The sequence below is a fragment of the Amblyomma americanum genome, chromosome 1, assembly GCF_052857255.1.
Source record: "Amblyomma americanum isolate KBUSLIRL-KWMA chromosome 1, ASM5285725v1, whole genome shotgun sequence".
Taxonomy (NCBI): domain Eukaryota; kingdom Metazoa; phylum Arthropoda; class Arachnida; order Ixodida; family Ixodidae; genus Amblyomma; species Amblyomma americanum.
In genome coordinates, this window is record NC_135497.1 from 194,746,552 (window position 1) to 194,771,514 (window position 24,963).

Genomic DNA, 24,963 nt, shown 5'->3' on the forward strand with positions numbered 1-24,963 from the left:
CAGCACCACAAGCGAGCCGTGAACCCTAGCAGACGATGGTGCCGCTGATAGCCCCGGCTGCATTCGGCGTACGCGAACGTCCCTTACGTTTGTAAGCTCAGGGTTGTTCTGTAGGCTATAGACTAAAGGCTATGTTTATAGCTTCCACCATATCCGACGATATCTTCATAACTACTTCCGATGGGTACGTCGGAAAACAGGGAAAAGGCATGTCTGAACGAATCGGCGCCAAAATTAGATATCAAACAATCAATCAGTATGGAAATTTGTCCCGGTTGGTGAGTGGCAAGAAAGTACCCTGCGTGGTTTCGTACTTTTTTCAATAATTCAATTAATAAACCAATCAAACAAGCCATGATTTTGTTTTTCTATGTAAAGTTAGGAACAGGAGAGTTCGAAAGAAAAGTGGAAGTAGCCACGTGACAAGCTTTGATCATTTTTACCGTAACTTACAGCGAGTGTATGCAGTACTGTATCTTGTCACTGTTTTGTAGAATAGAAGAAGCGCTATTATGTAATGGTTCCCGATGCCGCGATGACATAAAAGCGAACACGGCAATCACCTGCGACAAAAAAAGTATGCAGTTGTTAGTGTTCTGTATGTGAATTAATTGAAGACGAAGATATTTAGTAAGACCAGAAGTGGCATAATGGGGAATTGGTTCGTTTAACCTGGTGGTATCAAAAATTTCTGCGCCACTAACCTGGGGGGCAAAACATATTTTTAGAAGAAATCTTGTCCACTATAATTTAGTAAAGCGTTGCGGTGAACAAGTCACTGCAACATACTAATTTTGAAGCGGCTGCGCTGTGACTCTACGCGAAAACGGGCACAAGGACGTGGGGCGACGGGAATACGGGAGATACAAGACAGAAACGGACTTGCACCTGAATTTAAAGGAAAAAGCTAAACTAAATAAATAGTGGAGATACGGTCGCAAGGAAGGATTTATCGCTGCAGAACAGCCACACACGATACCTCTTTTCTTTCTTTGTTTCTTTTCTCCTTCTTTCGTTTCTTTGTTTCTTTCTTTCTCGATAAGGGCTGCCGGTGGATCGCTGGCGAACATGGTGTGGTATCCTGCCACCCATGTGGAAGGCTACGATGTTTCGTTCCTGGGGCAAGGAGTGCCAAGAGAGGACGAATTGTCGAACCTGGGAAATCGGCCGGTCACAGCACGTTGTCTTGCCAGCCACAGTGTGTAGAAATTTATTGATTACCAACGGTCACCGCCGCCACGGTAGCTGAGTGGTTACGGCGCTCGGCTGCTGGCCCGAAAGACGCAGGTTCGATCCCGGCCGCGGCGGCCGAATTTCGATGGAGGCAAAATTCTAGAGTGCACGTTAAAGAACGCCAGGTGGTCGAAATTTCCGGAGCCCTTCACTACGGCGTCCCTCATAGCCCGAGTCGCTTTGGGACGTTAAACCCCCATAAACCAACCATAAACCAAACCAAACGGTCACCGACCGCATAAAGAGGAAGCAGTGCTAACTGTTTTAAGGCTGATGTATGGGCAAGGTGGCATACATCTAAAAAAGAAGTGGACGTTGTGTCGTCCACTTCTTTCTAGTCTTGTGATTTGCGTTGTTTTCTATTCGTAAACGGCTTACTGTGTGGCGCAAATTCTTCAGAATACGTTAATTTGAGATCGGGCAGGACGCTGCGGAGTTATTAGGGGGAAGAGCTGACAAGTACAGCAATGATACAGAGGACGCATTTTGGGAGCGTTTTTTCTCGTTTTCTTGGTTACATTTCCGCAGTGAAAATGCGAATGCTTGACACGGTGTCATGAACGCCCGAATACGCAGCTTCGATTCTGAGGAGTGTGCGCGGCAGTGCCTGTCGAAACAACTAGTAAATAAAATTCCAACCGAGCAGGGTTCTATTGAAATTCCGCAACTACAACTTTCAACGCGCTATAGCATCTTTGTTGTTGTTTTTTGTATTTGGGCCACTGGAGGTATATTCTGCGGTGTTGCGAAGACAGCCGCGGAAGGTACCTTATGCTGGCTGGCTTGCTAACTCTATTAGAACAATGGCCAGATGCTGTCTCTGGTCCTCTATGAAAACAGTCGCCGCATGAAGAAAGGGAAGGAAAACTTTCCTGTACGTGCTAGACAGGGCAACCCATCGCTTAGAAGTTCATAAACGGGTAGGATACTGTCAGTATATTTCTGTCTCCTAAATGCGTTCGTGCTAATGATAATAAAGATATGGAATAGCAGACTTCTATTTGGTGCGGGTTGAAAGGCTTTCTCCACATGTGACATATTTGGAAGCCGCTTACTATTTGAAGGCATTTGATGGGTTTCGCTGCTTTCCGAAAAACGTGTTTTATTTCTTGATATATTTCCATGAATTTTATTAGCAAATTGGAAATAACTTTATAACTTTTCTTACAAAATTCAACTGTTTTATATTCACAAAATTTTCTAATATATATTTTCCCTCTGAATCTTGTGAAAAGGCTGCAGAGTTTGTCAAAAAAAAAATGCGGCAGAAGGCTGGTTGAACATTCATTGCGTCCCTACTGGCGCGCTACAGGTCAATAAATTCTTAGAATTTTTTTTTACAAAGCACAAAATCTGGTTTTGAATTTTAGCGATGTCCGAATGCAGAGTGAGAAGAAAATTTCATGCAGGAAATTTAACATCCTTAAAATAAAATTAAAATATCAAAATTAAAATCTCTTCTGCAAGGCAGAAAAACCATACCTGAGAAAAAAGCCCATTGTCAGAGCGTTTCCTCGCAATGTTCACGGAAAATTTTTTTAGAGAACTTCCCAGTCAATTTTAGCAGTGAAACGCAGGAACAGCGTAGATACCTGGCATACTAGCGGATACAACAATATTCGAAGGATAATTTTTTTGCCATTTTTCTTTTGCGATTTCAAAGCTGCTTTCCCCCCCCCCCCCTCCCTCCCCCGTAAATGCAGCCGCTCTTTAATACACGAAAAAGCATTAGAAAAGGTTCGCCTATTTGCCGAGTTTGTAATTCACCAGTGCCAGACTTTACTGCTTCATAAAATTAAGATAGTGATTATCAGGCCGCTATACCGCGCTGACAACACGCAAATGCTTGGATAGCAGATGATCGACGCACTCGCCGCGTTGGTCCAAAAGGAAAAAAAAAACGAAGAGGTAGAAGAGAATCGATGACAAGTTGAAAACGCGAGCCCCTGAACGTGGAGGCAAGTGTACCTACACAAGGAGCGAACAAGGGAAAAAAAAATATAACAAGGGAAGGACAAAGAAACTAGAGGGATGGGTAGGAGCCGAGTTTTGAAGCCTTTCAACAGGCGGCCATGGTGTCGGAAAATTCCTTTCCCCAACACTTCAGGGCTTTCTTAGAAAAAGCAGGGTAGTGACCTTCGACGTGTCGCTCATTACAGCGTTTTGGTGAAAAGTCACCAGAGCGTGAAAAGCTTGTCACCTTTATATATAATACTCCCAGAGGAGGTCAGTTTGCTCCTGTAAAGGTGCTGCTGTGCGAATAGAGCCCACATCGTCGGATTGCAGCGCACGTTGGAAGCGTACCGGTTTTCGCGGGTGCTGGAGTCTCTGCTGCTTCGGAGCATAAAGACGTCCTCAACGGTGCACTGAGGGCCACATAAACGAGGCACCTACCCTTATCGCGTATACGCTCGAAAACAACCGCTACTTAAACTTTCTCGCGGCCACAAAAACAGCTCAAGAATACCGTGCATAAAACGACCCGTTTTGCGGCCTTCAGAACCGGTTGTCCGGTGTCTCATTATCCCGCGGCATCTGCCGCTTCCCTTCGCTTGCCTCCTCGTTACGGCCGGAGGGAAGGGCGCAAAGCCGCGCGAAAGTGACTCGGCTGCGGCAGCCTTTCCTCGCGTAGGGCGGCCGGAGGCAACGCCTTTGTTTTGGTGCGGGAAGCACGGAGTCATCTGGGACGACCGCGCTGGCGCGACGCTCCGCGCTTCGACAACGGGACTTTTGTGTACTTCTCGGAAGCACTATACTGCCAAGAGAACCGGTGAAAGAAGGCTGCCTGCGCACCAGGTGAGTGATGGGGGAATATAAGAAAGTGTGGTCATCAATTGTAGCTCAGCTGTTTACAGTGAACCGTGCCAGTTAAGCATATATTAACTGTACTGAGCCGCCTGTGAAATTACTAAATCCTAAACAGGGACTGAAGCTGAACCTGATGCCAAAGTTTTTGTGACACATAAAAAAAAAGAAATGCCGAAGCGTCATCGAAGCGTTGGCATCCGGCTGAATTTGCACCCTTGTTCGACTTCAGGCAGCATGGAATTGGTGCAATTTCTGCTACCTCCGACTGGTGCACAATAACGTTACGCTGCTTAAAATAATTTTCAATGACTCGTTCACGACGCGATGCAGCAAAGGTTCAGAGAGTTACAATTGTTTTACAGTGCACCTCGTCGGCAAAGACGCGTAATCAAAAATTAGATTCAAGATTGCAGCAAATATAGATAGTCTGGTTGAGAAGGAAGGACTTCAAGGCGAATATTCGCGATTTTGATTTCCTCACTGGCGCTTTTGAATGTCTCTCGCGAGTAACTCAACCTATACTCGCCATTGCTGTCATTATGAGTGTCGCTTGGAAGCTGAGTGGCAGAGCCGTATGCGATTTGCCTTCTGATATAGTTTGTTTTTCTTCGGGCTCTAAGGTAGGTAACAGGGTACTAAGAACAATAACGTGTCTTTTTTGAACGTAACACGAATGCCTCCTTACGTTTCGATCAAATTTGAACACACGGTAGTTGAATTAGGTCCAGACAGGTGCAGTCATCATCATCATCAGCCTGACCACACCCACTGCGGGACAAAGGCCTGTCCCACATGTCTCCAATTCACCCTGTCCAATGCCAGCCGCGGCCCCCTTATCCCCGCAAACTTAAGGTCTCCTCGATTTGGCTGCACTTTCTGCACCAGTTCAGGAAGTGCGGCACTCTCGCCCTCGATTTGACAGTGCAGCTAGTGCCACCTGCACTTCGGCACTCCATTTGGCCTCGTGCTGCACGAGTTCTTCTGCACTGCTGCACTAGCCTCCCGGCGAGTTCTCTTCTCGTGCAAGTAGTGCAAGGTGCTTGGCGCGCTCCTAGCAGACGGCTCCGCGGCCATGCTTGTTTTGTGAGCGGCGTTGAGACCATGCTTGAGAGGGCCGCGTACCCGTGAAAGACGCGGCATCTGCGCCGGGCCCTCAACAAACTGCTGAAATGACAGTGCGCGTATACGTGTGTGTATGCGCGCGCGTGTGCGCGTGTCTGTTTACGCGCGTAAGCGACTGGCTGGCATGGCGCACGTACGGAAGTACGTAGTGCGTATGGGTCCGCATCTTTCTGTCCAGCCTCGCACGTCGTTGCTTACACCATTTCTCTTTTTGTGTGCAGTTATTATTATAGACGCAGCACGATGGAGCGCTTCCATAAGAGGCAGATTGTGAGATGTTTTATAATACGTGGGCGATCGCAACGTTTGTGGCTCGCTGCGACATCAGTACCTCCGCTTACGACAGCGACTGGGCTTGAGGTCGCCGTCAGCCCACACCTTCGCCTGCCACTTAGCCTCTGACAGTCACGTCGCCGTCACCGTCCGCCGAAAGTGAACGCGATTGAGTTCAAATATAGATCAGGCAACTCTTGGCGGAAAACCCCGGTCACTTTTCGATAGGACGGAAGCAGCCTGAATCACGCGTATGGACTGTAAAAGGTCTTATCGAGCGGTAGTCTGAATAACCAGTCTAATTAATTGTTGCCTCTTCCAAGTACCCGTTGAATCAGTGACGGTCGACCGGCCTGCGCCCCTTTAAACAACGCAACGGAATGAACGGTGTCAAATTCTTCACCACTTTTGGAATTAACAAAGTTCATAGCCGCTCCACGAGATGTGCCACTTGGAGCAAATACACAGCGTGCAATGCAGCTAGCACAATCTCGCGCATATGTGAAAACACGCGACAATCACCAACACGTACATGGCCGCAGCAGGCGAAAGTTTCTGCCCTTTTGCACTCGATTTGGCCGCTGCACCGACAGCACTAGTGTCGGGCTACACTCGCGCCGGAAGAACTGTCACTGCACTGACACGGCACTTTTGTGAACTAGTGCGGAAAGTGCAGCCAAATCGAGGAGACCTTTAATTTCATCCGCCCACATAACTATCTGGCGCCCCCTGCTACGCTTGTATAATGCAGCGGCACAAAAGAAGGGAGGCAAGTAGGAAGGAAACAAGCAGGAGAGAGCTCTGGCCTGTTCCTTTCCTTCCTGCGTCCCTCGAATCGTTTGGGCGGGGTCATTACAGATTCAGATTCCGCCCTTCCTTGTTAAATATGCTACGTTTTCCTTCTCTAGGAATCCAGTCTGTTGCCGTTAACGATCATCGGTTATCCTGTCATCGCATTACATACCCTGCTCAAGCCTATTTCTCCTTGACTTCGACTAGGATGTCATTAACTCGCGTTTGTTCCCTCACCCACTCTGCTATCTCACCATCCAAACCTATTTTGAACAGAGGCCCTGGATCTACAAGGTGCTTTATTTGAAAATGTAGAAAAAAAACTTGAAATGATAACACTCTACTATGGCTGTAACTGCAATGAATATGTGAAAAGGGGCTTTTTCTGCTCCTCTTCGGCCTGTGCGCTTGACGCAACAACACCATCTCGAAGACCGTGAAGTGAATCCCGGATGTCATCCCATAGCAGCAGCAGACGTCAGACAGCCGTAAACAAGAAAAGAAGTTCGCTGTCAGAAATTGTGACGGCACCATCGGTAACTTTGCAGCCTAATTCTTTCCCGGTGCGCTGTTTGTTGCCAATTACACCTGGCACAGCGCAACCTCTCGCACGCACTGAGTCTGACGGGGTGGGACGGCGCAGTGTTATTAGAGTTTTTGAATAGGGGAACCAAACTGAGGGGCCCCGTGTTAAATCTGCACACGGCGGCCTTGGGGTGTGTCCTCGCGAGAGCTTTAGAATAGATGGCCAGCCGCATCTGGATCCCTTAAGCGCTGGCAGCATACTTTCGGCTGAAAATTCAAATGGCTATTTGTACATTTCGCAAATAATTTCTATTTGCACTTCTGTTTGCATCAGGACAAGCAAGGAGTAGTAATAAATAATAAAAACAGTGTATTGCGTGAAATTACATTGCTTGTAAAGCGTTTCGTTAATGAAAAACGCCAACCTGTCCGAACATCAACGCACTCTCTGACGTCATGCACCATTCATTTTGCGCGAGCGGCAGACACACTGAAGCGGCGATGATGAATTGGTGTTATAAGGCGAGCGGCACCCGCCCAACACCCTCTGGATAATTTGAGAAGGCTTGAGTACTCCCGTGAAGTCACTATAAGCGGCCCAGAGTAGCCACCACTTACGGCGGAGTTGCTGGAATCGCGGCTGGGACCACCTAGCAGCAATGTGCTTCCTTTGACCAATCCACACTTTTCTTCAGCTAGACACTAGAATAAAGAGCAGTCACATAACGGGGCATTTATTTAGAGGCAATAGCCATTAACCAGCTTTGTAAATGTTGTATGTAGGTACTAATGGCAGCAACTCTGTCGCGTTGCGCGTTCTCGTCTTTCTCAGTAAACGTTTATATTTGTACATTACTTTAAACAAGGTTACCTATGTTTTAAACCTTTACCTTCCTTATTTATGTACAATACCTACAATTTTGTGGAGCGCAGCTATGACGAGAAATGAAACACACTCGATTAGCTTCACAGATGCGTATGTACAGTTTTATTGGGGACACATGTATTTGTCATAATTTTGCTCTCTAGACAAATATACACACTTCTGCCGTCCGCCTAATTACAGCGTAGCAAGCAGATGTCTTCGTTTGCGGATATGGGACTTCGACTGAGGTCGACGCAGCTGTTCTCAATGCTCACAAGTAGCTTCACCCCCGATTTCTTGCTGTTTTGCTATGTATTGAATGGAGGAATTGCTGCCGATTTTTGTTATCGGCGTCTTCACAAAGAAAACTGTCATGATGAAGTCAGCTTTTACTGCAACTGGATACTTGGTGCCTGGTGCTTGGTCTTCAATATGTGCAGTAAATAAAGCGTTGATTTCCTTAGACATTATGCCGGAATGTAGACTTCTTGCTGATGTCTATTCCGTCAAGTCAGGTTTAGAATCTTATCCACTTCCTGCTCTTTACGGAATTCTTCGGCAGACTCTTCAAGCGCTCTCTTCAAAACAGCCGACTGAAGACCCGCTCGCTTCCAGTCTGAGACATACCTTGAAGTGCATGACTTAGAAAGATCAGACGGGCATTCTGGAAACATTGATGGGATTGCGCCTGTGCGAAAGCGGTGCAATTGGGCTGCTCTCTGTAAGCGTCGATGTGGGAAGCCTTTCGCATGATGTCGGCCTCAATAAAGTGAAGTTCGCAAACCTAGAAGGCAATTGAATTTTTTTTTAGTAGCAGCTGTAACTTGGCAAGAGAGCTATCTCTTGAAATCGTGCATTCGCTGCTTACAATTGTAGCAGGCTTCCTGGTTTAAAGACACCTTTTATATTATGCAGTGCCAAGTCTATCCTATTTTTCAGAAATGACTTTTGTTGAAGACTTTCTAGATATCTTACCTTGGAGTGCGGTGATACAACGAAATTCACTCGTGGTATAGCCCCAATCCAGGCGTTCTGTTCTTCACCCCGGGGAAACTTGAAAACTTGGTTTTTGGGCCCCGATTTTTAATTAGCCCGGCAAGTGAGCACGCAGCACTTGTTAGGCATATCCTGGCAGAAGCGTAATTCACAATCCGCTCCAGTGAAGGCACTAGCGCATCACCTCGACGGACACACAACCGCAAGCGCAGCACAAGGCGTAGACTCTGCGTGCACGTCAACGTAAAGAAAAAAAGAGTGCGTTCAGAAGCATGTCGCGACGTGCCACTCCTTTGCTTGCCCCAAGGCAATCAAAGGAGTGTCACGTGTTTGCGGAACCCATCGCAATGTGGTCGCCGTCATTCGCCACTCCGACTTCTCTGAATAGGTGGGGTTAACCGTGCATCGCTCGTAGCTTCGAAACGTTCTGCACGCAACTTCTATGTAGTCCTCTTTTGGGTGACGTAGCTCAGGGGGAAAAAGCACAGCCAGCATGCCTTAAGTTCTTTACAGGGTGTTTCCCCGCCCCGGCGGACGCCGTCATGTTGCCTGAGCCTACCCGGCGTTAGGGGGCCGAGTTATTTCGCCGGTTTTGAGTTAGCGTCGCCCGCGCTAACCCAAGAGACTTTTGCGTTTTGCGCGTGCGCACTGGCGCCCAGTTATTTCATTTATTTCCCTAACCGATAGGATCACCCTATTGTGAAGCTCTGTATTGCGCCGAAGGCAAAACCGTGCTTCTTGTACGCAGCTCGCGGGATCCTGCACTGGAAATTACTCGGAACATAAGGAACAGAAAGGATTACGTAAAGCCAGTTGAAATAAGGTGAAAAATGTAGAGTTAGAAAAGTGAGACGACCGAGAGACAGCAGGGAATAGATTTAGTGCAGCCGAACTGCCATGCACAGGCGCTTGGTGCGTGAGCGTTAATGCTGCACTCGCTGGTTTAATAGGGTTTTAGAGGCTGGGAAGCGAACATGGAGAGCGGCACGACCTCGCTTTCTCACGTCCTCACACACTTCAGCCTCGTTTCCGTTGGAGGCCATGTGGGGAGAGAACAAGACAGATGGGACATGTGGGCAGAAACATAAATAGCAAGAAGTCGGATGCAACATGTGGGACTTAAATCCCAGCCGTTTAAAAACAAAATACAAAGAAGCAAGGACATCAGAAATGAGAACATTGCTTGCCAGCCCGTGCGCATCAAGCTACAGGCAGAGTGCCAGCAGCTTTCAGACGCAGCATATTACAGTGTCGAATTAAGAACCAGTGTTTAATTGAAGCAGCCGTACAAGAGGCCAGTAAAGGTAAGACAATATTTCATTCGAGAAGCATGCACAATGCGGTTTTCAAAGGCTGTTGAATGTATCTATCCACCGACTTGCACGTATCTGTGACGATAAAGAATGCGTAGAAGTACTGAAAAGTTTCTACAAATTTGTTGGCTTCAGATTGATAGTTTCTCTTCCACTCTGTCCACCGTTGTGCACAGATTAGACGCGAAAGCTTCTCCCGCTGATTTTCCGAACACAAGGAGTTACGGCATTATACTTCACCGCGATGATACAATGACTGATACTGCGCACCACCTGTCCTGTATACATTAGTTTGTCATGTTTTTTTTCTTTTTTATTACTTGCTTCTAACTTCATTTTCCACTTGCAATATAGTACAGCAGTCGTCTGCTGACTAAACATATTTTTCCGCTATTTTGTAGATTCGTCAAGCAGCTAGTCATTGTGATGACCTTATTTCCAGCAAATTCCTCTTTTTCCGCCAGTATTCCTGAAATGTTTGATTTAGACGGCGCGAGTTCGTCAACGTGATATAGGTTAAATGCTTAAATTATATATCTGATAGGTGATTTCGGTGCTTTGAAGCCTGATTGACGGTTTTCAAACATACGTCGCTGAATGGTGCTTAGGTAATGCGCTATAGTTACGGGCCTGAACGCATTCTCTGCCCCTGTCGCGAAACTGCTGTTCAAAGCAAATTCGTGTACGCATGAGCGGGCTTCCTTTCGAACGTCTCTCCCGCAAAGGATCCTCGCGAGCTTAAAGCACGACCGCGCTCCGCGAACACAAGCTTTACTCCGATATGCATGAAAGCTGACACAGCAAGTGCGCAGGCCCGTGGTGGCGGGTCGCGGTTTGCACGAGTATGAACACAGACAGGCGAGTCCTCATTCACGGGAGGAGCTGGAAGGGCATCGGGGGTGCGTGGCTCGCGGGTTCTTCGAAACGTCGGGTCACCGTTGTTGCAGCATTAACGCTTAATACGGCTGGCCTCTCTCGCTGAATGAATGCTGCATATTGCAGAAGGCGGCCGGTCAATATGAGCCTTTTACTATGCCGTTTCCGCAGTACTGCTCTTACCGCAATCGCGTCAGACATTTCAACCAGACATGGCCTTTAGCTCTTGAGATATACGTCGGAAAGGGCACATCTAAAGCGCCGTTAACCTGAAAAGCCTCCTATAACCACCATCATCATTTATTATACGCTTAAAATCCCAGAGGGCATTGCAAAAGGTTGACGATGTAAAACACGGGCGATGATACACGAACGTCACCCATACTCACACAGTTGTTAGCACGCAAATATGAGAAATGTAGGGAGAAAAACGACAATCACAAAGGTTCAAGAAGATATTTCACCGCAGACAGTATGGCAGTAACAACAGACCACAAACATGGTAATTAAGACTTAAATAATTTAGTGGCCACAGAGAGAAATTTTTCATTATTAATTATGGGAACAGCTGAGTCAGGGAGCTTGTTCCATGATGTATTAACTCCAAGCAACAGTAATAAAGGAAAACTTTGCAAGAATTATCGGTTCTAGCATAAATGTGGGTCAACAGCAAATACGTAATGGCTGGCTTGTTAGTTGTTCATACTTAAGACTACGGCGCAGTGAAACACGGACTAGACAAGGGCGCAAACACAGGCGCTTTTGGTGAGACATAAAATATTTAGTGAAAAAGTATTACACATTGAGTATTACGTTTCTCAGCAGGATCGTAAAGAGATAAGGTTCTCTTGATGTCAGACACGCTAGATGTTCGGTTGTACTCGGATAGAATATAACGGACTGCTTTATTATGTAGCGACTAGAGACGATTAGTCACAGCTTGAGAACGAAGGCTCGAAATTAGAGGCATGTTCTAGTTTAGGCCAATCGAGGGCTGTGTAGGCAGTGAGCTTAGAGTTTGTGCTTGAAGGACGTAAAGACCGGCGGAGAAAATTCAAGGTACGGCTAGCTGTCGATACCTGTCGATGTGCACGTCCCATAATAGAGTGTAAGTTACGTGCACCCCCAAAGACTTAATTGAGACACTGTCCTTAGGCGCTCACCGGCGACAGTATAGTTGCATGCAACAGGAATTGCACCAGTCGAAAAGATCAAGTGTATACTCTTAAGTATTAATATTCATCAACCATTCACAACACTATAGAGAAACTTATCGAGACGTTTTGGCTACCCTTGCAATCTCATGAACTTTTCATTCTTATATAAGACACGATCATCAGCAAGAAGGCGTACTGTTGGGGGAAGCTAGGAGGGCAAGTCAATAGTTTAAGTAAGGAATAGTAGGGACCCAAGTGCGCTTCACTGAAGGACGCCTGAACGAAATAAAACAACGAACTGCGCCCGCCGCCATGGACGAGGGTGGCGCTGGTGAATTCTCTCAAGGTTCGCTTCCACGCAAAACATGAATACCCACGAGAGCAGCAGATTGGACTGCCGTCGCCGTAGCTGAGTTGGTAGAGCACCGGACGCGAAATTTGGAGGTCACGGGTTCGCTCTAAAACAGTTGAGGATTAGCAGTCGTCTATTTTAACGTGCCAATATCTGGTCGAAAACAAAATTTCTGTCAAGATGATATTTAAGACTTGTATTGAGTGCTCTGAGTCTAAGGAGCAAGCGGCAGTGAGGTACCTTATCGGATACTTTCTTAAAATCAAGACGGCATGGGTCTCTTCAAATGAGTACAGATTAGAGTGAATGTCAGTAATAAATTATAATAATTGAGTCTCACAAGATCAATTCCTGTTGAATCCATGCTGGTTTAGAAACATAGCATCATTATAATCAATGTGATTAATAACGTTTGAATAAATAATGTATTCCATAACCCTACTAATTATACTTTTTAGAGCGATAGGACGGTAGTCGGGTACTGAATCAGGGTACGCATTTTTAAACATATGAACCACTGTGGCGATTTGCTAGTTTTCTGGAAGACTCGTGAATAAGTGATTGATTAAACTGTTTTGTCAGAATAAGTCCTAACGAGTGCACAGCTATCTTCAGTAAGTGCACAGGGATTCGGTAATGCCGAGGGGCTGATGAGCAGGACAGCTTCTCAATCACTGAGGGAACACCTTCAGGCGAGTCTTCAGTTGGATTCATGACATGTATGGGGTTATGAAGAGTCTGGAAGGGGGGGGGGGGGGGGGGGGGGGGCAATTTTCATTGGGAAGAGTAGTGCCGAAAAATAAATTGAATCGGTTTGCAAGAATAGCATGCCCTAAGGGCTAGCCGGATCGTCCACAAAGCAGGAAAATGTACTTTTAAGGGAGGGGCTATTGAACCTCAGAATTTCTTAGGATTTTTCTTTATGAGGTTGATATATGTTTCTCAGAGTAACATGGTTTAGCTAGCCTAATATGTTTTTTGGTTGGTATCTTTAGCACAGGCATAATCTCTACCCGATGCTTTAACCCGATTTATTGAAACTGTGGTAGAGTTGCTTCCTCTTATTAATTAATCTTTTCGTATTAGAGCCCAACCACGTATGGCTCACGTGTTTTTATTTTAATCTTCGGCACAAAAGCCTCAGTCAGTTCGTGAATCTTTTCCTTGAGAACTTCCTAGTTTTGTTCAACTGAGCGGTCGTGGAAATTTTCAAGGCATGAAGGCAAAAATGCTTCTCTGGACGTGTTTATCTGATCGCAGTTTGCCCTTCAGAAACCAGAAATGCGTTTAGATGTGAGAGGAACACGTTGAATTCTGAGAGAACGCTATTTAATAACCATCTTATGATTGTTTTTGGTTCTAAGAAATTAACAGAAGAAAGTCTTGGGGACATTTGCGAAGCAGATGTCAAGAATTGAGTTACCTCGGGTGGGTTTTTGGATATATTCAGAGAGGGGCGGCACACTAACTGCTTCGTAGAAACGGGAAGGTTCAGATGGCTATTTGCTTACAGTTTGCTTACAGAACATAGGAAACAGTTTGCTTACAGAACATAGGCAAATAAAGTCGCCGCCGAGAAACACATGAGAATCAGGAAATTTCGTCTGGACATGTTCCACACAAAATAGAACAAGCGATCGCACAAATCAGCACTACAGTCCGCAGGCCTGTAATAACATCCCACAATAACTAATGTATGTGTGTAATTTATATTCGCCCACAGTTTTTCCAGCTCATCTTGGATGGAACATTCTGCAGAGGCCATTGTTTTGTTTATAGCTACAAGTGTGCTGCCACCCTTCCTGTTGTTTGTCTTTCCGATAAATGGCGTAGTCTTTTAAACGGCTATTTCATTGATTGGGATATTTGAAGACGGCCACGTCTCAGTAATTGGAACAATGTCTGCTTGTATTGCGCGAGATGTAGTCAAGAGGTAATCTTGCTTCGGGATCGGGCTTTGTGAATTGCGTAATAGTAAACAAAAACAGGGCAATGCGGCCTAGCGATCGGCATTGCCTTTGAACGATGCTTGGCGGGTCAGTGGGCTGGATGATTTTCTGTCATGTTCAACAATACGATATCATAATGCGCGCTATCAAACACATTGGTTTCGTTGATTTTTAGCGTATCTTATGAAAGCTAAGTCTGAACTCCCTCCTCTCTAAAGCGTTTTACGAAATTACAAAGGCGCCTTCTGCACGTCTCGACTCTAGGCGAGACATCTTCCTCTAGCCAGAAGTTTGTTTAATTATTCGATTTAAGTTTGTAGGCAGATTTTCGGACATTTGATTTTTCCTGATGACTGAAAAACGTCACGGTGGTAGTCTTGTGTGAGTCGGGACGGAAGGGACCAGGTAGCCTTTGCGTCCTTGCATTTGCACCAAGATCGACCCCAGACCCCAAGCTTGCTGCGCATAAAGTCCTGCCTCCGTTTTCTTTCTTGTGATTTTATTTTATTGCGCGTCCCTATGTTGTGCCCTTCCCCTGCTATTACGCTTCGGAGCTGCATGGTGCACTGTAAATAAATAAGCCAGAAATAACGGCTGCTATATCATCCCAGTTCTCAATGGGTTGTTCTGGTAGTCCTTTGAGCAGTAAATTACTGCTTCGCAATCTGTTGCTCAGGTCGATCATTTCGCGAGACAATGAGGAAATATCGGTCTGCGTAGAAAGAATATGCTGGCGAAGACGATCATTATGCGATAAACGATTTGTTGCTGCTTCTCCGAGGCTGGCTACGCGAGTTCTTAGGGTTTCGCTTCCTTCCGGAGTGTTACCCAGCGACGATGTGGTTGCGCTTTGAAAGGCGGTACTTTGAGCAATAAGAGTCGAGACATGATTGCGGTTTATCAACTGTGTTGGGTTCCACGTTCATCTCTATGTAGCCAGCCAAGAGGAGAAGGTTAACAGCGAAGAGAACATTGAAATGCCGGTATTTGCTGCTCCGCGTTTCCTTGGCCCATGTTGGGAAAAGCAGCCAGTTCTCGCCCAATACACGTTTGTGCAGCCAGTTCGGCATACAGTGACTAGATATGCTCCATTACATAACAGGACGAATCTAGCGCAAATTACGCGATCTGCTGTCATGCGGAGTGAATTGGTGCCGTGAATACCTACCGGTATTTGTCTGGGCTAGTCGGTACGTGGTTCAAACTGAAGGCACAGCGCGCGAAGGACGGGACTAAGAAATAGACAAACACAGCGCTGTGTTTGTCTCTTTCTTAGTCCCGTCCTTCGTGCGCTGTGCCTTCAGTGAATACCGACGATTAACCTGCAATCTGTGCACGCTGTGTGCAAAGCACCGCAGATCAAACGATCTCTCGATGCACTTGCATATAGTTTCCGCATTATAGTTCACAGCCTGTAACTTGACCGTGCGCGAGACTAATAGTGGCATTTTGTTAACGACAATACCGATAAAATCATTAAACCAGCGAGCGTGGGTTGTACAACCGACGCCGCTTCCTGCCTATTGCAGCAATTCTAATGCAAAAAAAAAAACAAAAAACACGCGAAACATATAATTCGCTTTCCCATCGTCCTTGCCAGAATTTATAGTGGACATTGTCGGACCGTATGCCCACATTGGCGCGGTCACATTTCCTCCCAGTATATAGAAGTAAGGCTTTCGTGTGGATTCAGCGTGCCGAAACAGACACTCATGAAAATTCGCGGTTTTGTCAGGTGGATTCATTCGCTTTCTCCTTGTGTGCTTTTTGTGCGTTGTTTTGGTGTCTGGCCCAAGCGTATAGAGTTACCTCCACTGCATGCCGGATAGAAATAAGCGGGAAATCGGCGTTTGAGGCTGTCCGCTTTTTGCTTCGTCTCCGCTTTGTTCGCGCGCAGCATCTCCATTAAAGTTGGCCGTCATGTATGGATGCAAAGCAGCTGAATGTTGTTCGCAGCCTAATCTTGTAAAAACGCCGCCACTTCATCACCAATCCATGTTTCTCGTCTAGGCTCGAAGGCGACGGCGTAATTCACCTACCGTTGCCTCTAGTCGCCGAACGCCATGCGGCAGCTGTAATGATGCGTGAGCAGCGGATGTGATAGGGCGTCATGTAGCACGTGGGCTCGTGGCGCTAATTGCCCCTAGAAGCAGCCAAATCACCGTTTTCAAATGAACTTTGTCAACCCTCGTTGTATCTTAAGTGCACAGGTCGCTAGGTTGAAGTATAGTGAAGGGAGAGCGTGTTACACGCCTCTCAACGACATTGGAGAGAGTTTTATTTCTATGTCGAAGCGAATTCGAACCCGTGGAAGCCGCCAAGAGAAACTAGCAGTGGAAAAGCGCTGAGTGGTCGATCGGAGACCGTTTGACAACGATGACAGCCAGAACAAGTCGGTGACGAGCCTTTTTGGCTCTTCCTACGTAAACCTACAACCGGCATGAGGTGTATATATACCGGACGCCGACAGAGATAGGCAGCCGGCGGAGACGGAGGTGGAAAACCAACGTCACAGCACGCACTACCAGCCACGAAAAGGGGCTTCTGTAAAACTCGCCGAATCGTCATTCGGCAGACTGCCGGCAGCAGTAAAGGCTGCATGAGCAACTTCGCGGACGTTGTTTTATGTTGCGGCTCTGAGCGTCTTCAGACTCCCACCGGCCTGCCCCGAAAGGAAGCGCCGAGAAAGGTAATTGCTCCTGCACGAATTCGTCACAGCGCGTACACGCAAGGTTTCATCGCTTCCTTGGCGCGAACAATGCGCTTTATTTTAAAATCTCACAAAGCACAGTCATTATGCTAGTGTGGTGAGCCTCAGGGGGAGCTTCTCGTTGTTTTTTTTTTTTTCCTTGGAAAGCACTGAAAGCGTCCACTATCTGCGGCCATACAGCTGCGCGCCCTCAGTTTCGGTGTTCATTTTAAATCGCTCCCCTCGCATGTTGATATTTAAGATAATGAAGCTGCAGATAGACTTCCTCGTAACGCGCTCACGCTGCGGTCAACGTTGAAAGCGCCGCATAATGCTGCTGCTTTTAAAATAAGCGGTCGTGCACCACTTTCAGTATTTCGGTACCCCAAGGCGTCAGCCGTACGTCACCTAAGGTCTCATCCGAATTGAAACCACCTTGCGCTATTGTATCTGCCTGGGATCGCCACGAACTGCGGTGTGCGCTGCGGAGAGTCTGTTTTTTTGATACAGGCGGCTTCTTGTAAGAGTAACAACGCGTCGAACTGCCAAGCGACTGCCGGAAGAACATGCCTCCAACCTCCTACAGACACTGAGCAGAGGAAATAGGAGAGAATGATGACATCACCTGACATATGCGTGCCTTTTTAGCTGGGGTCATATATTTAATGAGCTTTACACGCGGTACCCAATACATAATACACACGTGCTCTTATACATCAAAAAGCAAACTCGCACATAACTTTCATAAGGGCTCCAAAGAAGGGCATCGGTCTCGCACGCTGTCTCCAACGCATGATACATGTGATCACGCTGACATCACACACTCGCTATTTACACAGCTGTGTGCACAGCGAACTCGTGCCTTTTTCTGAAAGTTGTACTACACCTAGCATTGATCTCTTTGTTTCAGGAGAAAATAGCGTCCTTCATGTCACAAATACGATGTTTCTACCGCGTCATCCGCAGTCATCCGCAATATTCATGCAAATTTTGCCAGCAGTAGCATTATCATTTTCTTGCTAAATTTCAAGCGTGATGTTCATTTTCGAAGCAGAGATTTCAAGGTCCTTCGTGTGTTTATATGGCCAAATTTCCATTTAAGTGTGGCAATTTCCGACCACTGAGACACATCTGCGGAAAGTTTTTGCACATTCCTGTAAAAAGTACCTTTTGTTTTTTTTTGTGTTAAAAACTAACAAAGTGGCTTTCTTGACACCCGTGTATATTATATTTTACTTAGGCGGAAAAATATTTGTTTTGAGTCGAAGTAATAAATGGCTCCTGAAAAGGTTACACTTGGCATAACGAAGGGCGTCAAAGCCTGTCACAAGGACACGGGAGTGGTGTAGTCCCTACGCACCAGGCTTGGTCGACTTACGCCCATGTAGACGCACAGAAGTCCCGTCCCCTAGGACTGGGATCAATTTTTTCTTGTTATTGTAGTCGTTGCTACCAGATAGAACTTACACCACCTATCTTTAAACAACGCAATCAAGCTCTTGATCTCTTTTAATAAAGAGCGTTAAAGCGGAAACCTCCTTCGACAGATTATTAGTTTCTCTTTTTTGATTCTCCTATCGAAGTGTAGCCACAACACTTCTGTTTCGACGCCCTGCTATCACTTTGTTAATCGCGCCAACTGCATTTGCGTTGTGGCATTTATTCGTGACTTTTCATCTTAACGAATGGAATCAAAATTAGCCGCGCGCCAAAAGAAATTCATTTGCATGTCGTTAGAAAAGCATTTAGGCCTGCGCCAAGGCGTGCGAACAGTTATGCACGGTGGTGCGTCTCACTGGAAGGACGCCACACATTACATGACCACGTATGTGTGCTCTCTCTCTGTCTCCGAGCCGCCGCGGTGGCTGAGTGGTTACGGCGCTCGGCTGCCGGCCCGAAATACGCGGGTTCGATCCCGGCCGCGGCGGTCGAATTTCGATGGAGGCGAAATTCTAGAGGCCCGTGTACTGTGCGATGTCAGTGCACGTTAAAGAACCCCAGGTGGTCGAAATTTCCGGAGCCCTTCACTGCGGCGTCTCTCATAGCCTGAGTCACTTTGGGACGTTAAACCCCCATAAACCATTCCAAACTAATCTCTCTCCCCCCCCCCCTCTCTCTCTCTCTAACTTTACGGCTTCGTTTCAAAATAACGTGAAACTGAACGGAGAAAATGCATAAGGAAGCAAGCGCTGCCTCTCGCTTCGCCGATCTACATTTCATTTCCGAGTGAGTGAGCACATCTGCGCCCTTTTAATTAAGTGAACCCATGTTTGGTCCTTGCCTAAGAAAGCACGTATAGCCGAGATATGGGTTTACAAAAAGGAAGTTGAGAAGACTGTGTCAGAACACCGGCGTCGTGACGGAAGCTGCTGACTGAGGAAGCACATGATCTGGGGCGGAAGACGAAACTCATCCGAGCTCCTACGGGTGCACCGGAAGGGTGAAAGTGAAGACAGATGGAGCGAGAAAGACAAGAAGCAGGCACGCGCTCCATATCTTTCTCCAGACCCCACGTCTACTGCCTGCTATTTCAAGATCGCGGCGTCGCTTACCGGAGACGCCGGGAAAGTGCGGCTGGCGTTTTTTTTTCTTTGGAGCAAAGTTCCGCGCCCTCAGAAGCCACCACCGGTTCGTACGCCAGGCCGCTGGCCACCGGTCACCACTCGGCGTCAATGTGTGCTTTAGGACTTCACCTGAAGTTGCTCCCGTCTGCGGATGCCTTGCAGCTAACAGAGTAAGCTTCTGTCTTCATGAGGCATGGGTGTAGCTTCTAGGCGGGTGCATGAAATGCGTGCATCACCTTACGGAATTGGGTATCTTGCACCTGTACTCGATCTCGCGATTCGCTGGCGCTCAAGCGGGTCACAGCTACCGCCAGCAAATCGGACAGCTATGAAAGAATGTCGTACGCAAAAACGCTGGCGACTTGCTCGCGCTCGGCACTTAGGCTACGTGTTAGTCCGGTGTGTTAGTACGTGTAAGTACGATGGCAGAAGTGTCGAACAACCGCACATCGTCGGAACGTACGAAATCCTCTCGTGATTCGGCGCTTGATTATCTGGATTAAGCTGTATAGCTTGCACATCAGGGACGATAAATCACGAGAGAGAGATAATAGAGGGGGGGGGGGGGGGGGTTATTTTAAACATGAAATAATATCAGCAACCATTCTCAGCAAATTAAGGCTGAAGTTGTCCGGAAACCGCGGAGAACGTGAAAAATCGAGCATGAGGGCGAACCTGAAGTCGAACTTATCGGAGATACTAGAAATGATGAAGATTAATTACTCAGTAGCATCCACCTGAGCGTAGCCGCACGGTTACGAAGGGGAGCAGTTGCCTGTCTCCGTGCCAACTGAAAGCTGCCCCGGTCGCAGTGTCTGCTCAGTTCTCTGCATTCGACCCGTCTTAGATGCGCCGTCTTTTTCGCGTTCGCACGTTTACCCACTAGCTCAACAACGTACTCTGTTGCAGTAACCAACATTTGGTATCGTACAAAAAATACAGGCGCTGACTAATGTATTCCAAACCACACGTGCTTCCCAAATGTGGGATAAAAAGGCTGAGCAAATTTCTATAACCTGCTCCGAGCTACCACTGGCACGGGTGGGTGATTTTATGGCTGATGGCTCGTGTGTTATCCTTCGTCCAGACAGCGATGCGACTTGCGTGTGACATCAAGGTCGCGTGATGAGGCGCCATTCTCCGTGCCTGTGGTGTGGGTGAGGCCTAACGCAGCTTTCTAAATAATTCTCGCCGCAAATTGTTCAACAATTACGCATGCATAAACTAGGCACACAAAGTATACCACTTAGTCTATGATTGGGTACACCCGAAAACGCCTCTTCTGTCGCTGAATTCCACGGAATTCCAGGCTGCCCTACACTCTAGCAGGTTCGCGTCGCTGACTTCCACTGGCAATTACCCTGTGTGAAGAGCGAGGCAAAGGCCATGATGCTATGCCGGAAAAGTATACCTCGCCATAATGCAAGAGAACGATGAGAGCGAAAGGAAATCGACACCATTGTGACGCAGGTTGGCCCGAGACGTAACGTTGCGTGCACGGGGCAGAACGAATTAGCTTTTAATCATTGGTCCTGCGCTAGCGATGTGAGGCATTGTTCTTCGTCATCCATAGTGCCGGCCCACTTCCAGTTCGGTGTCACGCGTGCAGCGCTTCTCGGTGACTTTCCCCATGCGCTTGCCATCGCTTCGCACGCGGTAAGTGTTGCCGCAGCGATGTCAATTACGCGAGTTTTGCAGGGCCTTATCTTTGCTCTTGCGATGATCAAACTCCGGTCGCGGCCCACGCGATGTCTTCCACGCCGGCGCAGGTGGGTTGCCCTGCGCCAGGCCGAACGTCGCGCGCGACCGTTGTCTGCGTGTGGGAGCACCGACTCTCGCACACACGTTCCTTTGGCCGTCGCGTGCCGGCCGCTCAAAGTATATATTTATATGCCGCGCTCTTGCCGTGTCCTAAAACCGCGTAGCTTCAACAGGGATTTCGGTTAATTCAGATTTTCCTTAACGTCTAAGTATAGAATGCTCATAAGCGCAGTCAAACTGGTTTCAATCAAACTCTCGCAGGATAGCTGTGTGACCGTCTCTCAATTAATAAAGCGAAGAAACAAATACTCTTGAGGTCGGGGCAGGAATCGAACCTAAACTCCTGGATACCAAACCAGCCCGCTGTTTACTGAGCCACGAGCCGATCAGTGTCGGTAAGGGCTGGGAGGGGGTAACGTGGAGAGGGGGGGGGGGGGGCGTAACGTGTTATTCGTTAAGAAAAAGGATAATGCTATACGAAATAATTGACCTGAAGCATTGAAACATTGGTGCGAAGAGGAAAAAGAAACGTTCCAGGCAAAAGTTTATTGCCAAGCGTTGATTTCAGTAATTGAATTGTACTTTTTTTTTGCTGTTCGTGAATTGAGGATAAACTTCAACTAATATAACTTTACTGTTAAACCTCTTGCTTTGTTCCATTCACTGATTATATCAGTGTTACTGAAATACTTTTCGAAATCTGTGGTTCTTAACGCTCACCACTAATACTGATGGCACACCCTTACACCTTTCGTAGCGATTATAACAGCATGAGCACGTAGATTTGAGGCAGGTGAATGTATTGGAGTAGCATGTTTATGCTGTCTGGTTATGCTGTCTTCGCGAACCTGTTACTAGCTGAGCACTTCCAGAGTGCTGGCAAGGAGCGGAAGTTGTGCATACTTTGATGATTTCAGGGAAGCTTAAAAGCGTATCGTTGGAGGGTATGTTTCAATAAGGTTAGAATATTTGGCGCACAAGTTGTTTTATTACTTTTTGGCCAAAGAAATAATTTTATGACGTTTTGGTACTCGATAGAACGTCGAGTGCGCTCAGCTGAGTCTCAATCGCCACTCTGCATTGTGTTTCAGTTTACACGCGGTGACCAATTTGTCATGGTAACTCAATAGAAAATGTCAATACCGAGCCAATTTATTATCCAAAGGTTTTATTGAACACGTACAGAAAGATGGCTTCGGCAGTTGTCCTTACTCTCCAAAGCTGCGGAGCTCCGCAAACGCGACTCCACGTGGTCGAAATTAATCCGGAGCCTTCCACTAAGGCTCCTCTTCCGCCTCTTCCCTCTTTCACTTCCTTCTTCAACCGTTCTTTCAATGCGTGCTTCAAGCGCCCACTAAAAGTGATAGTTACTGCAACTTCCCATTCCTCATAACCTATCTCATAAGGCATCCATAACACGGAGAGAAGCCAAAGTTGGGAGCGCGCAGTGGACCGCATATTTTTTAAAATTATTATTTAAGAAAGCGCGCGCCGGACCATGCTTTGGGGGCGGGGGGCGGGGGGGGAGAGAAAAAAGGGGGAAAAAATGAGATTCTTTCGCAATCCCAAAGGAAGCGTTGTACTTTCAGTTGAAAGTTCATGCAACTAATGCGTTGTGAAAACTTGAATCCTCATGCACCGCATGAGTTTTCCTTTTTTTCTGGTTGTTGCTCTAAAATTCGCACGCAGGTCTGCACTTTCTCGCTGCAATGTTGGCTATGCTCGTGGCTAGTGCACAAACAGTTGTCATAAGCGATGAGTTAAAAGGCATGACGTAATTGATCCTTTAGTGCTACACTTTATGGTTTATTTTCGTAGTGCAAAGTTGTAGCCAATAATTATTGAATACGCCTGTTTTCCAAACTCTCTTAACTATTACGTGGGTCGGGACATCTTTCACCGGATTCAGCTTGGGGTCTGCATTACGCCAGCCAGAAGCGCGAAGCGTGCCGCAGAAGACCTCTTAAATTGGACGAGCCGGCGGGCCTGAGAGGTGCTTTCTTTCTCTTTCGATTTATTTTGCTCCCAGATAAACAGCTCGAGGCTCTGCCCCCCACCTCACGAGCGTCGCCTGAAAGTACAAGCATTTTGCTTACAAATTCGTGGCGTGCCGCTTGTAGCAGATAACTACTTTGAATTTGAAGTTGAAGTTTATTTCTCGCTCTTATTGGTACAGGTATCACTGGGATAGAGAGAGGACGCAGGGAAAAAAGCTGCTTGAAAGCAGCTTGAGAGGCACCCCACGCCCACATTTCCGAGGCAGCGTATTGCCTCAGTTTTTCACAAGACAGCTACAAGTGAGGCAGTCGAAAGAAAAACTAAAGTATCAACATGAATTAAATACAACTTTTCAACATTTAGCATCCCAATCAAAACAAAACGCAATGTAAATACTACAAAACAAAAACACTATATCATCCAAGTGTACAACATAAGCAGAATTTACCAGCGTTATAATCTTATTTTCAGTTCAGAGCAAGTTCAAGCTAAATGTCTTCAAAAAGGTACGAAATGGTTTTTAGACTCTTCACTGTGATGTCTCTTAGCGATATGTTGTTATTTTCTATAATGTTCAGGTATTTTGAAAGAATAAAAGACAATGATTGCATACCGTATTTGGTGCGACAAAGAGGCAATGACCAAGGAGAATGAGAGCTGGTATCATACACCGTTGAAAAGCGAGATATTTTTAGAAGGGGGAGAGTGGTTTCATTGTTAGCAATAACCGCAGTTTTGTACATTGATAGCAATCTGAAAGGAAGCAAAGTGATCTTTAGAATGCCAAATTTAATGAAGTATGGATGTGTGTGGGTATTGATATGCTTGGGTATCGGGACCGAGGTCTTCACCGCATGACGATGAACTCTGCAGACGACGGAAGGAAGCCTTCAGGAGGGTTGGTAAACTTGAAGGTTTATTTACATATTTACAACAGAAGCAGGGAGACCAAAAGTCAGAGATGAAGTGCCGTGAAACCAGCCAAATTGCGGCTTAAATACAGTGGATATTCCCTAGGCACCTAGCTAGGGAAACCGGTGGCTGATCAAGCGTCCAATGGGCAGACACGCTCTTCATAGTCTCCGCCCTCACAAACACGTGCACAGGCGATAAGGAATCCTGGCGCCTTGAGGTCCTGGAATGCTGTTTCCGACGGGTTGACCAGGTGCATAAGGTCGTTGGCTTTGCAGGCGGTGATCCCCTCCGTGGGAAAGATGCGTCCTGACGGCCCCGTGAATTCCAGAGTGTAAGATGAATCAGCCGTGTCCGCCCCAGCTTTGTCTGGCCGCGCAGGTGCAAGCGAGCGGGTTGGTTCCGGCGCCTTTGTTCGGGTCTTTCTGCCGATCCACGTGAGGGCGCAGTTCGGGAGAAACGCCGCATTTCATACTCCGGACGAAGGGATTAGAGGCCTTTCGTCACAGCTCGCCGTCGCCAGGCGCCGTTCCTAATCCTCTTCTCAGGACGACAGCACCTTTGGTCAAACATAGTTCGATGGCGCCTGCTGGGCTCGTCTGTTCCCGCCGTCGGGGCCTCCGATCACAACAGTATGCCACGATACGTTTGCTATTAGTCTAATTGCCCGCTTTTGTGCTGTTATTGCTGTTATTTTGTGTTGTGCTGTTATTGCTGTTATTTTGTGCTTGCTTTAAGCAAGCATGTAGAAAGATATGCTTACCTTGAAATTATTTCG

The 24,963-nt window shown here is 46.9% G+C and overlaps 1 protein-coding gene across 5 annotated transcripts in view; it reads left to right on the plus strand.

Moving 5' to 3' along the window:
- LOC144114437 (alpha-(1,3)-fucosyltransferase C-like) overlaps positions 1-24,963 on the plus strand; it is a 119,574-nt gene that overhangs the window by 88,668 nt on the left and 5,943 nt on the right. The window contains exon 1 of one of the 5 annotated variants that reach the window (XM_077648179.1): positions 3,843-4,029. The exons of 2 other annotated variants lie outside the window; for them this stretch is intronic. The gene's annotated coding sequence lies outside the window, so the exon portion shown is untranslated. Of the gene's footprint in view, positions 1-3,842; positions 4,030-16,846; positions 16,951-19,538; positions 19,685-24,963 lie in introns of those variants that run through there. 2 more of the 5 variants (XM_077648182.1, XM_077648180.1) reach the window with 2 other exon arrangements.